Source organism: Zalophus californianus, chromosome 5 (assembly GCF_009762305.2).
Source record: "Zalophus californianus isolate mZalCal1 chromosome 5, mZalCal1.pri.v2, whole genome shotgun sequence".
Taxonomy (NCBI): Eukaryota; Metazoa; Chordata; class Mammalia; order Carnivora; family Otariidae; genus Zalophus; species Zalophus californianus.
The window spans coordinates 126,538,009-126,553,375 of NC_045599.1; positions in this window are offsets into that span (position 1 = coordinate 126,538,009).

Below are 15,367 nucleotides of genomic sequence, written 5' to 3' on the forward strand. Positions count from 1 at the left end.
TATAGCAAAGGTATACCATGGCCTGAAGCCTTTGGCAAAGGATATTAGTGACATATGGATGTACCATGTGAAAAAGGATCTAATCGTCACTGAGGATAGTGATATTTCCTTAAAACACGGGAAAATGGTTTATATGTCATATTCTATTTGTAGATTAATACTATAAGTAGTTATTCGATAAAAGTTCTTACATTTTGACTGAATTTTTCTACCTATAGATTTATAGAAGAAAGTTATTTGGTCACCTTTAAAAGTGGGAAGCAAAGAAAGTTTTTAAATTAGGTATTATCATGTCAGTTGATTTTTTGAACCAAAATATATTTGTTCTCATAGATGCATGCATAGACCTGTGGTTTTTTTTTTTTTTCTGTATCTGCCTAGTTGTAAGGCCCAACAAAGGTCATTGGGAAAACAAGGAATTTGTTTCCTTAGCTTATGGATTTAGGTTTATAAAGATAGGCTGTTGAGAGTTACTATTTTTTTTTAATGTGCTTTCATGATTTAGAATAAGTTACCATTAGAGGATGAGGTAGGCAGAATAATGGCCCCTCAAAGTTGCCCACGTTCTAATCTTTGGAACAGGTGAAAATGGTAGGGACATGGCAAAACATTCCTGTATTAATATGCAATCAAGTTATGTATCTATTAAATGGAATTATAATTGCTAATCAGTTGACTTAAAAATAGAGATTATCCTGGATTATTTGGGTGGGCCAAATGCAATCACAGGGGTCCTTGAAAGTGGAAGAAGGAGGCAAAAAAGGAAGTTAGTAGTTTTGTGAGAACGACTCAGCCCACTCTTGCTGGCTCGGAACACAAGAGGAAGGAGGCCATGATTCAAGAATGCAGGTCAGCCCCTGGCCAGTACACACAGCCTGCCCTAGAGCTTCCAGAAGAGAAGATGGCCCTATGGAAGCCTTTAGTTTAGCCCATTAAAAACAATGTGGAACTTCTAACTCAAAAGCTAATAAATCTGTGGGGGTTTTAAGCCATGAAGTTTGAGGTCATTTGTAATAGCAGAAATAAAAAACTAATAGAAATGCTACCAGGGTGATACAGAATATCAATACTCAGGGGAAAAAAATAGATTGTAGCCCCAGATAGACTGAGGTAATATAGCTCAACTTCATGCCATTCACCTTGAATCCTGCCTAAATATATTACAAACCTTTAAAATGTCTATAACTAAACTTTGATGAAAAGAAAACATAATCCTTTGGAGAGAAATAAAGAATTTTAAATCAGAGGGGGAAAAAAAGCATAACTGGTGGGATTTTGAACCAGATGCAAGAATCCTACTGGTAGTGGGAATAAAATGTTTCAGGATAACAAAGGAGAAATTAGTTATACCTTGAGTATGCAAGGGAGACCTGCATGGTGGTTGGCACATAAATTGGGCCTACAAAGGGGAATGGATTTTCACCAGGTGCATGAAGGAAAGCAGAAGGGCATTGTAGACAGAGATCAAAGACACCTGGCATGAAAATAGAAAGTGTGTTCCAGAACACACAGTGTGCTCAGTGTGGAGTGAGCTAGAGTTTAAAGGCAAAAGTAGATTGGGTCCAGATTATGCAAAGTCTTGGATGTGTCCCTAAAATGTTTTGACTCTCTTGTAGGCCAAGGTTCACAAACCAGAAGTCTGTAGATGTGGTTCAGTTGGCTCTCACAATGATTGCACATGTGTGGGTTTGGGTGTTTGTTTTGTTTATAATATACAAAATTAAAAAGATTTTAAAAATTGTGAGACCTCACATAAAATTCTAGACTTCCAGGTTTGCTTGGGAAAAAAAAAAAAGTAACAGAGATGATTTGGCCACATTGGGCTTCACTTGACCACAAATGACTGGAGGTGAGTAGCAACTGACCCTTTAGTCTATGCATGTCCTCTGCAGGCCACCACAATTTCTAAACTTCCCACCACTCCCCACTGTGTGGTACCTTTCTATTTCACAAATATTTGTACCTGCTGGATTTCCACAGGCATGTGTGTTTGTGAACCCTGGTTACCAAGTGGTAACTAACCCCTGAAGGATTTTAAGATCGAATCTGTGCTTTGGGAAGAAAACCCTGGTAGCAATTTTAAAATATCCTCTGTATTCTGATGGCACATTATGTGCATTTCTGTCATCAGACTTGCAACATTGAGTTCAAATGATCTATTGATGTGTTTGTCTTCCCTGCTAGACAGTGAAATCTTGTGAAGGGTCAGAGATGTTTCTTGTAAATTGCTGTTACTATTCCTGGATGATTGTGTAAAGTAATGATTTTTAAATATTGTAAAGCACTAGAAGAATGTTTAATAAACATAAACACATTTTAAGTCTTACCCAGATCCTTCTAATCACAAAGATCCTCTCCTGTGATAGCCACTGTGCTATGCATCTTGCAGTTCTGAGGCACTGGAAAACTCCAATGGAAAAAAAAAATTGAAATAAGCTATAATAATACTATCGAATCCAGTCCGAATAAATATAGGTACTCAGATCACTTCCCTGGTCACCTCTCTGCCTTCTTCCATAGATAATACACAAATATATTAAAATCCACTTAGTACGAGAGCTTCTCTGATAATAATGTGTTATATTGCTCCAGCAATTATGTAAAGAGTGAGAGTAGCTTAATTTCAAATGGCTGGCCCATTTGAGGCCGCACATAAAAATGGTATCGTGTGAAAGTTTAGTCATAGTGTTAACGGATCATGAATATATCCATTCAGCTAAATGAACCACTTTTCTTTTTAATTTATAGTAGAAAAATAAGCTTTAGATCACTTACCACAGAGAAAGTCATATTATTTGGGAATAAAATTAAAAGCAAAGCAAGAAAATTTACCCTACCAGCCTTTGAATTTACATACCCGGGTTACCATTGGACAAATTAACTAGCCATTTCCCAGGTATTAATATGCAGTAAAGCTATGTATCTATTAAATATGGATGCATACCTTTAAAGTGAAACTTTACAGAATTCTAGGGGCACTATAGAAATGGAATCTTTTGTGAAGGCAAAACCAAATACTTTTGGTTTGGGACTGCAAAACACTTCGCATCCTTAAAGACTAGGGAGGGCCACCAATTTAAAGTGGCTAGTGACTAGGAATCTATTGACTTAAAGTCTTTAACGAAAAGTCTGGGAACACTGTCATATCAGAATATGGTGTTGGGGAAAGAAGAAGGCTTTCATCAAAATCTTAATAGATGAATCCTTTTCTGCAGAAAGAGTCCACTGTCAAGAAAGCAAATTTCTCATCCAAGACATTCTCTGAATGCATACTCACGAAACAGCCCCTGAAAAAGCCACCGTAACTCTGGCACCCAATAAATAACGTGCCAAAACCAATACAAGGGACAGGGAGAACATGGCCTGCCTCTTTAATTTGTCCCTTCACTCATTCCATTCTTTAGTCCTTTCCTCTTCGGTCAAGGAGACCCATTGCACATAGACATGTGAGAGCAGGTGGAGAGAAGAACAGAAAAGGAAGAAAATACTCAATTCACACAATCTCAGATAAGAAACAACAAAGAAAGTTGTCAGAAGCAGGACACTGGTCAATTGTGCCCCAGAATCCGATGCAGAGTAAGGGGGTACAAGCAAGCGCACAGTCAGTGGGTATGATCCAGAGAATATTTTCTGGAGGAATCAATTTAGGATTAGGGGGACAGCTTCTGTGACTGTGTGATGGCCTTCCCAGTGTAACTTGCAGGACCCCGTGCGGAAGGAAACCGGGAGCCTCCTTGTTCAAAAAAAACAGGACGAAATGTATTTTCTTTTCTTCTGCAGTCTGCTCTCTGTCCTCACCTGTCATGTTTGTTTTTTGTTTTTTGTTTTTTTTAATTTGCTGTTAATGTTGTGCTTTCTCAGGCACAGGACTAACGTGAAGCAACTCCAGATCCTCACAGGTGCCTCAGGCCCTGCACAACACAGCACACAAAGTGCTTGTGCCCAGCGCCCCCTCCCCTGACCTGGAGCCCAGGATCCCATGGGAGCAGGACTAAGAGGCAGGACCACGAGCGAGCTGAGGCTTCAGGCCACTGGTGCATCTCCATTGATCCATTGGACTTCACTTACAAAACACAAATTCAAAGATAAAATTATGAAGAATTTCCAGATGAAACCTTAAACCCTATTCATGGTTCACTTCTCAGAGTAGGCCTAGGGCAACCACATGGTCACATGCCATGTAGCCAGCCCTGTGGCAAATCAGCCAGTCGTGAAAGACCCCCCAAATTCTCACTAAAATCAATGTAAACATAACCATCCCACCCTCCCAAAATAAGAATTACAGAATCAAGGGGGAAAGAGAGCGAGAGGCGGAGCAGAAGTTACCATGAACTTCACTGTTACGTAAAACAACTTGAAGATAAAAAAAAAAAAAAAGGATGATAACACAGTTCTACAAAAAGTGAATGGAAATAAGATCATATGTGGGTATATACTGGAAATATTTTTATTTTAAGAATAAAGAAAAATCCTATACCTATCCAGATACAAAAATGTAAATTTTCTTAAAAGCTGCCACAAAGAAATAAAAATCATCCTGACCGTACTGAGATGACCATCAGTGTTAAAAGATGGAAGATTATTCCAGAACATGGTTTGTGGACATTAGTGTCAAAATGTGGGGGCTTCTATCCCTGGTCAAATTGTTGCCTACTAAAGCAAAAGAAACCCATTCCTATATGCTCAAGTAACAAAATTATATGTCATTCATATATTCTTCAGGGGATGTGGGAGAACTATTTGAAATGTACTCTATCTGGCTATGAAATTAACAAAAATCAGGGTATCAAGAATGTGAAATTGTTTTATTAGAAGCCTTCTAGTGAGTATTAAAATTAAAAATAAAGTATAAATAATTTTTTTCTAAAACGGTGTTTAGATTTGAATTCCCCCAGAAATAGACCCTGAGGTGTGGATTTGAGAGCAAATGTTTTATTTGGAATGTCAGGAAACACGTCAACGAATGAGAGAGAAAAGAAAGGCAACCAATACAGAGTGGGCTGTCAAGCCAGTTACAACGAGGACAAAACTAGAGTTGAATCCCACAGGGAAGTTTTGACAAACTATGCAAAATGCGTGCTCCAGAGTCACTGCACCCAAGAGTTGAGAGAGTGGGGATACTTCCACACCAATGTCCACCAGTCATTGGTTGAGAGCTACAGGAGGGGGTTATTGGGCCCCACTTCCAGCCTGGAGGCTAGACAGAGCTCCCTGGCAGCTTCGGGCTGCAGATGGAAGTGGCTGTCACCAGGAACACAGTGCAGTGGGAAGGTCTGAGGGATGTCAGTGACCACAGACAGGGCCGCGGTCTGCTTAAGTCACCCAGTGCAAGCAGCCCCAACCAAGGCTTATGATGGCAGGAAAAAAAAAAAAATGCAGAGCGTAAACTGACTCACAGCTCCAGATAAAACCTGTAATACTAGAAAGTGAAGAAGGGTAGAGAAAACACAGCAAAGAAGCCAAACTCCTTATTGCTTACAAAGGAAAAATACAAAGTTACTGTCTATTGAGAATTACAGAAATATAAGCTTGGGTTAACCTTGTACTTGAAAAATTAAGGGCAAATACAAGCGAATAAAATACTAGTTATTTTCCATCCATACTGTCACAAACAAAAAGAAACAAATGGCCACGACTAGGTGGTTCAGTCGGTTAAGGGTCTGCCTTCCACTCAGGTCATGATCCCAGGGTCCTGGGATTAAGCCCCAAGTCGGGATCCCTGCTCACAGGGGAGTCTGCTTCTCCCTCTCCCTCCGCCCGGCTTGTGCTCTCTCTCTCTCTCTCAAATAAATGAAATCTTAAAAAAAGAAAGAAAGAAAGAAATGTATCATAACACAAACAAAAGAAAAGCAAAGAGAAGTAGAACAGAGTAACACCAAATGTTTCTATTGTAACTAGACGTCTATGCGAGTACACTGCTCTGTCAAAGAGCAAAAGTTGTCCTTTATGTTTTAAAAATTCCTATATATGCTGCTTATGAGAAATATGTCCAAATCTAAGTATTATAAAGCTTAAAAATAAATAAGACACAATACCTAGATGTAATGCCAGGTTGAAGAGGAAATGTTTTCCTGTAAGGAATATACCCAATAATGCAAAGTATACCATCATAAAGTAATAATTCATTGTGTTTGTTTGTCTATTTATTTACTTAATTTTCCTTTTTTATTTTTTAATTTTTTATTTAAATTCAATTAGCCAACATAGACTGCATCATAAGTTTCTGATGTAATAGTGTTCAATGATTCATTAGTGGCATAGGACACCCAGTGCTCATCACATCACGTGCCCTCCTTAATGCCCATCACCCAGTTACCTCATCCCCCCACCTACCTCACTTTCCACAACCCTCAGTTTGTTTCCCAGAGTCAAGAGTCTCTCATTGTCTTCCTCTCTGATTTCTTCCCAGTTTTCCCTCCCTTCCCCTGTGATTCTCTGGGCTATTTCTTATATTCTACAAAGACAATGATAATTGTCTTTCTCTGACTGACTTACTTCACTTAGGATAATACCCTCCAGTTCCATCCATGTCGATGTAAATGGTAGGTATTCATCCTTCCTGGTGGCTGAATAATATTCTATTGTATATATGAACCACATCTTCTTTATCCATTCATCTACTGAAGGACATCTCAGCTCTTTCCATGGTTTGGCTATTTGGACAAGGCTGCAATGAACATTGGGGTGCATGTGCCCCTTCTTTTCACTACATCTGTATCTTTGGGGTAAATACCAGTAGTGCAATTGCTGGGTCATAGGGCAGCTCTATTTTTAACTTCTTGAGGAACCTCCATACTGTTTCCCAGAGTGGCTGTACCACCTTGCATTCCCACCAACAGTGTAAGGCGTTCCCCTTTCTCCACATCCTCGCCAAAATTTGTTGTTCCCTGTCTTGTTAATTTTAGCCATTCTGACTGGTGTGAGGTGGTATCTCATTGTTTTGATTCGTATTTCTTTGATGGCAAGTGATATGGAGCATTTTTTTTATGTGTCTGTTGGCCATTTGGATGTCTTCTTCGGAGAAATGTCTGTTCATGTCTTCTGCCCATTTCTTGACTGGATTATTTGGTTTTGGGGTGTTGAGTTTGAGTTCTTTATAGATCTTGGATACCAGACCTTTATCTGTTATGTCATTTGCAAATATCTTCTCCCATTCTGTAAGTTGCCTTTTAGTTTTGTTGACTGTTTCCTTTGCCGTGCAGAAGCTATTTATTTAAGGGGTTTGCTGATGTGACATGAAATACCGTCTTGGATGAAGATAACATAAAACTCATAATATGCCACTGTAATGAGGACATTGACAAGAAACTGCTTAATGAACATCATCAATTCAGAAGAATCTAATACAAAAACAAACTTGAAATGCCCTGAAACCTTACAGCTCATGTAACTGAGGCTTCCTTAAATTTGACATTCGTATCACTCCGCCAAGCAAGTGCTGTGTGGATGAAAGAGTAGTAAAGAACAATTGCTATGGATCCTACCAGAAGCAATGAAGCTAGCTTTCTCTTCTCGATAGACAATATTTTAAGATCTATTCATAGTATAGAAAATACTATAGAAAGAAGTAATCTAAGAGTGTGTAGGAAAGAAAATAAAGGAGAAAAGTTAATATGGACTATTTCAGACAGCTAATTAATAAAAACATGAAGTGAATTTTCCTGATTTTGTGATGTTTGTGATATTTATTGCTGTATTTTCCTTTTTCATTCTAAATAAACATTCACTAACATAATTCAATTGCATTTGTGATTGTGTGTGTGTGTGTGTGTGTGTGTGTGTGTGTGTGTTTTCCTGAGCCCACCACTGAAGGCAAAGCTGTGCCCCTCACCTCCACCACCAAGGGGCCAGCAGCTCATTTCATCTTCTTCATACAACTTGTTAACATTTAAAATTTCCTTGCCTTTTTGTTTAAATGTGTATTGTTTATAGGTCTCCAATCCCCCCCCCAACACATGGGATATAATATGCCATCATGTAGCTGTGTTTTTCACTGTGAAACCCCTACCTCATAGAACAGTGTTAGTCAGCCAACGATTGGTGAACAAATGCATGGGAAAAAGAGAGGAAGAAAATATATACCAGTTTGGCCCTTTTTTTTAAATGACCACCGCTGAGCGGTGAAATTATACATGGTCTTTTATCTTCGATTTTATGTTTGTATGATTCTTCAGGTTTTCTGTAGACACATAATCAGGAAAAACAAAACAAAAACCTGAAATACAACAGAGGAAGGCTGACCTACAGTAGTGATACATCCAAAAAAATTATGCATCTATTAAAAGAAAGAATGAGAAAGATCTTGGTACCAATATGAAAACATCTCCAAAATATATTCATGCCAGACAGTGTATAGATCTGAAGTGGCCAACCATCCTGATTTGTCCAGGGATGAGAAGTTTCCCAAAACTTGGGAACTTAGGTGTTAAAACAGGGAAAGCTCTGGGCTAGCAGGCAATGGTGGTCCCCCAAAATCTAGCCCTTTTCTGTTTAAAATTAGTAGGAATTAGAATACAAGTTCACATTCATTTGTATATGCATAGAAAGCCTCAGGAAGGAAACGCAAGAAAGTAACCATAATGCTTGGCTGTTTTACCTTTGGTGGGGGTGGGGTAGATGGAGCTTTGAGACTGAAGAGAGTTATTTCATTGTGGGTATGTTTTTAAATTTTTGACCTATGTGAATTTGATCGCTTTTCAAAAATTAAACAGGCAAACACATAAACAAAAACAAATAAAAATAACCCCTCCCAAGAGAGTCAGAAATGAGAAGGCAATCTGTCTTGTGGGAGCAAATTATATACGTTCCCTCCGCAAAATGTCTAGATAATTTATACAGTTGAATGACTAGACACTTTCTTGCAAAATATGTATTTTTTCTAACTTTTGCCATCCAGCTTTAGGACAATGAATGTAATGCAATGTCCTACCCTTTGAGAACAAAGACTTGCAGGCTGTCTTGCCCTGCCTGGTCAAAGAGAGCAAGTCTGAGCTGCACTGAAATTTCTAAATTGCACACAGTGTCTCAACACGGGCTCATAAACCTACTGTCTGAAGGAAAATAGATTGTACACAAACCAAACAAGCCCTTGAGCAACAGGATATTTACCTCAATTTGAATATGCAACCTGTATCACAGATTCTTCTTTATACCATTCATGCACGTTGCCATAAGGCTCTGTAAAACATTAGGACTTAAAAAACTCTTATAAAACTTAGATGTCAAATTCATGATTTTTCCAAAGTGTTTGTTTCTCCATTATTTGGGGACAGTAGAGAGAGGGGTGGAGCAACAGAAACAGTAGGAGTAGTTCCTAAAACAACGTGTGCACGAATGTGTGTGTGTAATTGTGTGCATGTGTTCTTGCTGTTGAACCAGGAGCACCAGTGGTGGAAGTCCCAGTCCAAAGGCCGGAGACCAATGTCCCAACTCAAACAGTTAGGTAGACAGAGTACATCCTCCCTTCCTTTGTCTCTTTGTTCTGCTCAGGCCCTTGAGGTCTTCAAGGATGCCCACCCAGACTGGTGAGGGCAATCTGTTTTACCCCATCTACCGAGCAATGTTAATCTCATCCAGAAACACCCTCATAGACACATCCAGAAATAACATTTAGCCATATATCTGGGTAACCCATGATCCAGGCAAGTTAACACATAACATTAGCCCACACAGTGGAGGTCAAGGGATGTATAGAAATGAGTAAGATAAGATCTCTGCCTCTAAGGAAAAGTGATTAAAATATTAATCAACCTGCTAAAAAGACAAGTGTCACAATCCTGGATGTGGCTGAGCAGGATCTAGTTAGTTTGTCCAGATGGCACCGACTGGGAGATGCCAGACGTGGAACTGGACAGCTCGTCTGAGGCAGAGACTGCTTTATGTAGGTGGAAAGACTGTGTGGAGGTGCTCCGAGGGTAGTCAGTGCCCCCAGAGAAGAGAACAATGGGTAAGGGGGTTAATGCAGTATTGAAGTAGCAGCAAAAACATGGAAATGCAAGGAGACAGAGTACTGGTGAAGGAATCAGGGAGCAGGCATTACCTGTGGATGAGCAATCAGCTCCAGGATGTCCATAAGTGAGAACTGGACCTGGGCAGGGATTCATCTGCCCAGGCCCAGTTTGTTCCCAAAGTGGGATAGAGGTGTGGCGGTAAAGTCCCAAGCGGGAACCGATCCCCGATCTACAAGGCATTTTTTAAGACTGGGATTCAGTCTAAAATGTGGGAACAGATAGAAACTAGTTACCTCAAAAATATTTCAAAGAGGATCACAGTCCAAAATACAAACTAAAACTATAAAACTTCTAGAAAATAAATAGGAGAAAATTTGCATAATTCTGAGCTAAACAAATTATTAGACAAGATGCAAATATTAATCAACATAAAAGAAAAAAATGATAAATTGGATTTGATTGCAACTAAAAAGTCCTGCTCCAAAAAACACCATTAAGACAAAATGAAACTGCAAGCTGCAATTCATAACATGTGTATTTAAGAAATGAATTGTATTCAGATATATAAAGAATTCTATAACTCAGTAAGAAGACAAAGAACCCAATAAGAAATTTGCAAAACTTCACTAAAATTTCAGAAAATAGGGCATCTGGTTGGTTCAGTTAGTGGGGAGACTGACTCTTGGTTTCCACTCTAATCTCATGGGTTGTGAGATCGTGCCTGTGTGGGGCTCCATGCTCAGTGCAGCGTCTGCTTGTCCCTCTCCCTCTGCCTCTACACCCTCCCCCCAAATGGATAGGTAAATCTTTGAGAAAAAAATTAAAAGAACAAAAATACCCAGTTCTCATGTATATGTAGGAAAATGGGCACACTCAAATACTGTGAGTATGAACTGTAGTCTTCTTGAAAAGAATATCTGGCAATTTTTTAGCAAATTATAAAAAGAATATACATATACATATATTCTAACCATATCCATTAATGAAGAAAACCCACTTTCAAAATGTAGCATATAAAAATAAAAGCAGCAGTGTATAAGAAAGTTTATTGCAGCATTGTTTGTGGTATAGAAAATAAGTAAGAAAAATTCTGAATGTCCACTAGTAGGTTTAAAAATTATGACGATTCCGAGTGCCTGGGTGGCTTAGTCAGTTAAATGTTGGACTCTTGATTTTGGCTCAGGTCATCATCTTGGGGTCCTGAGACGGAACCTCAAGTGGGACTCCGTGCTGGGCAGGGACTCTGCTGGGGATTCTGTCTCTCCCTCTTCCCTTGTTCCTCCCCTCTCCCGCTTGCACACACTCTCTCTAAATACACACACACACACACATATACATATATACACACACACACACATATGTATATATATGTGTGTATATATATAATAATAATTCTATGCCATAAAATATTATTGAACTATTAAAAAGAACAAGCTATAGTTCCTGCCTTTGAAGACAGCAGTAGGAAAGCCATAGCCTATATTCCTTATGTGCTTACCGTTCATCCATTGCCCTTTGAGCAACAGCCCCCGAATCACATTCAAGGACCTACCACACCCATTTCAGCCCATGTGCTTCCTGTGAGTTTCCACTCCCAATACAAGGTAGAGTATACATCTTGGGGAAGCAGAGGGAGCTCAAGAACACAAAGTCAGTACAATCAAACCCAGTCAAGTGGAGTTAAACATTTTTTTCGGAGAATGCTAGGGGTGCTGGGTGATAGAAGGTGAGGCAGCTCTCTCCTGCAGGACTTGGGCGGGAGCAAGGGCAGCCTCCACCGGAGTGATGAAGCCTGCCCACAAAGGAGCTGAGAGACCCAGAGAAACCGAATCCTGAGATGTCATCGGAGCCACACCTGGAGCCACACCAGCTCTTTCATTATTTTTTTAATTAATTTATTTATTTGAGAGACAGAGCGCGTGCGTGGGCGTGCACAGGCAGGGGGAGGGGCCGAGGGAGAGGAAAAGAGAGAATGTTAAGCAGACTGCCTGCTGAGCTCGAAGCCCTAGGCTGGGCTCGATCTCATGACCTGAGCTGAAATCAAGAGTCGGTGCTCAAGCAACTGAACCACTCAGATGCCCCTCTGTCAGCTCTTTAATCTAAATGAGTTTGGGTTGGGTTTTCTGTCACTTGGGAAAAAAACAAATCCTTATTGATACATTTACATATTTTGGTAACTTGAATGGAGAAAGTTAGGAAATAACAGAATGGCAGATTATTTGTACTGCTTACCTAAAGGGGTTGAAATGGAGGAAGTTGAGAGAGAATTATTAAAGTATTATTAATGATATTATTCGTAAAATGTTACTATATATAATAGCATTCCTCTATCATTAACATACTTTTGGATTTCATTTGTCATTATAAGCATGAATAACATTTGAAACTGAAAAAGAAATCCTACAAAACACCTAGTGCTTTGACTATTGTTATCAATAAGTTTACATCTCTGCTTTTGAAAAAATGGAATGTGAAATCCAAATGTATCTGTGAAAATTCAAGGAAGATTTTGCCTCTTTCTTTGTACTTAAAATAAGAAAAACATTGCCCTTAAAGAAAGCTTATCTTTGACAGCAGGGTTGCAATAAGAATATTCTAATTGCTTTTGCTAACTGTTTTCCTCCATATGGTTACTGAATACAAATAAAATATCTGAATCCAACAGATCACAGCCTGTGTGAAGCTTGGGGTTCCAAAAGAATGGAGTAAGAGAGAGGTCACAGTAGAGGTTTAAACTGAAGAAGTAGGGGGCACCTGGGTGGCTCAGTCGGGTTAAGCATCTGCCTTCAGCTCAGGTCAGGATCCCAGGGTCCTGAGCTACCCAGCTGCCCAGGAGTCCACCTCTCCCTCTCCCTTCCCTCTGCCCGCCCCCCCCCCCCCCCCGCTCATGTGTGTTTTCTCTCTCTCTCTCTCTCTCTCTCTCTCTCTCGAAAATAAAATAAAATTTAAAAATCTTTAAGTTGAAGAAGTAGGGGCTCCATGACCTTGGACTCTGTAATATATGCTCCAAAATTTGCACTGTATTGGGAGCTTGCTGGAGAGCTGAAAGGTTTTGAGCAGTTCAGGGACACAGTGAGACTGGTAACTCTGGGGTTCTCTAGAGGAGCCCTGGGCTAAATAAGGCTAAATGCCCTGATGTGTGGACCGGAAAATTCCTTCTCCTGGAGCACTCAATGCTGCTTTAATCCCAAAATGGTATAAGTGTAATTTTGAAATAGTTCCACATGCTAGCAATGTATTTCTGCTGTGATTCAAGGATTCAAATCATTTAATGCTTTTCATTTTAAAAAGGAGGGTTTTTTATATTCAAATGCTGTAAATTGTTCAAAGCATTTAGGCTATCCTAAATGGAATTATGTTACCAAAGACATAATTGTTAGTGCTTCCTGTCCTGCATTTATATGTTCTGTCCTCTCTTTTCTCGTTTCCAAGTACAAATACTATTAGGAAAGAAAACTCCAAAAGCTTTGCAATTAAGCTCCAAATCCTTTAAGTAATCATTTATCAATCATATATAGGTAATGTTGCCTCTGTCCCTCGGAGTCCCTGCTACCAAGTGGAGGCATTAACTTTTTGTAAGACTATTTGAAAAACATCTAGCATAACCCAGGACTCTTTAGGGTCCATAGTAGAAATTTCTCTTGCAGAACCAATACGGACTTCTCCTCTCTTCTTAGACGTATAAAAAATTACACTTCCTAGCCCTTTTATAGTTAAGTGAAGCCATGTGACTGGTTGTTGCCAATGGACTAAAATAAGTAGAAGTGAGATACGTCCCTTCTGGGAAGAAACAAAGAAGAGCAGCCATGAAATCTCCATGCTATTTTTTCCCTACCATAGTATCCAAGAAGGCCATGGTCCATATGGTATAGCAATAAGATGGTGGAGATTCTATTAACCTGGATCCCTGAGTAACTGTCTGAGGAACAGAGGAGTCCTCCTGTTCCTCCGCCTAATCAAACTGAATTGCACATATCCTTATGAGTGAGAAATAAGATTTTGCTATGCTAAGTCACTGATATTCCAGATTCCATTTGTAAGCATTGCTGGCTTATCCTGTCTAACAAAGTTTCAAAGACACTTTGGAGAATCTGGTGCTACTATGCACCCTCTCTCCAGCTAGCTGCATATTCAAACATTTTAAGTAAAGTATATGAATAAGCCCCTCCATGAAGCCCCCACCACGGGTGGATTTTAAAGATGAAAAAATATTTAGCTACTTGCTAGCCTACAAAATATTCTGTGCGTGTGCACATGTGTGCATGTTCACATGCGTGCAGAAGCACTATTGCTTTATGTTAAAATGGTTCAGACCTTATCTAATTTTGCAACCGAACGTTGGTGGCTAAATTGTTTGTCAGAACAAGACTCAGTCTGTCCCGAAGCATATCAGCTCTGATTCACGAAGGTAGTAGCCGCCAGACCAGAGGCAGGAAAGAAAGAGCTGGGCATGAGCTAAGCGAGCCGGCTTTGTACGGTAGAGGATCGAGAGCCATCCAGCTCTCTGCTTTACCTGGGGGTTGAAGGTGTGAACTGAAAACAAGAATCCCTTAGCATTCTGGTTTATTTACTTCAGAGAAAGTAACGACGTTCTGTTTCTCAGTAAAAAGAAAAATACTTTGAAGAGTCACACAGAAAGACCTCCTTACCATCAAAGGCTCTTCTAAGAAACTGTGTTGGTGAGGGAAATAGAAAAGCATCAAAACCCTACAGACATATTAAATAGTGAGGGGCACAAGTGTTTTGTTAGAGTGCTTTCACTTTACGTAACGACACCCCAAACACTGAAAACATAAGTTTTTGAAATAGTCACTAAATAAATCAATCCCTCACATCGTGTCTTCTGTGTAGCTATGTGTACTAAGGGATGATTCCTGGCTGATGTGGGAATATAACACGTTTTCCCCTTCTGGCCTCATTTCATTTTCTTTCTTCCCTTTGGCCTATGCTATACCTTCCTTTTCAGTTTTGCCCCTCTCTGCTTACTCCTGCTCACTCTACTGCCTGGTAGGGTGTAGGCTAATCCTTGGCTAACCAGGGCTAGTCAGAGTTTCAAACCTACTATTCCTGTTGCTTATTGAAATTAACCAGTGTATAGGTTTGAGCTCTTCGGGGCTAGGCTGCTTGTATAAGTCCAGGATGAGAATGTGCTGATCTAAGAAAATTTCAGTTTCTTAAATCAAGAACACAAAGACTCTGGAGGTCTTTTGCATTCAACTGCAAAGTAGGTGCATTTGTGCAATGTGTATTGTCCTCAAAGGATCAGCATTGCAGATACAATTCCCTTTTCCAGCTAGCGAAAGAGTGCTAGAGCAGATAACATGTTTCTTAGAAGAATGGAGAGGAGAAATGAAGACATTTAGTTTAAAGAAGAGACCACTCAGGGCGCCTGGGTGGCTCAGTGGGTTAAGCGTCCA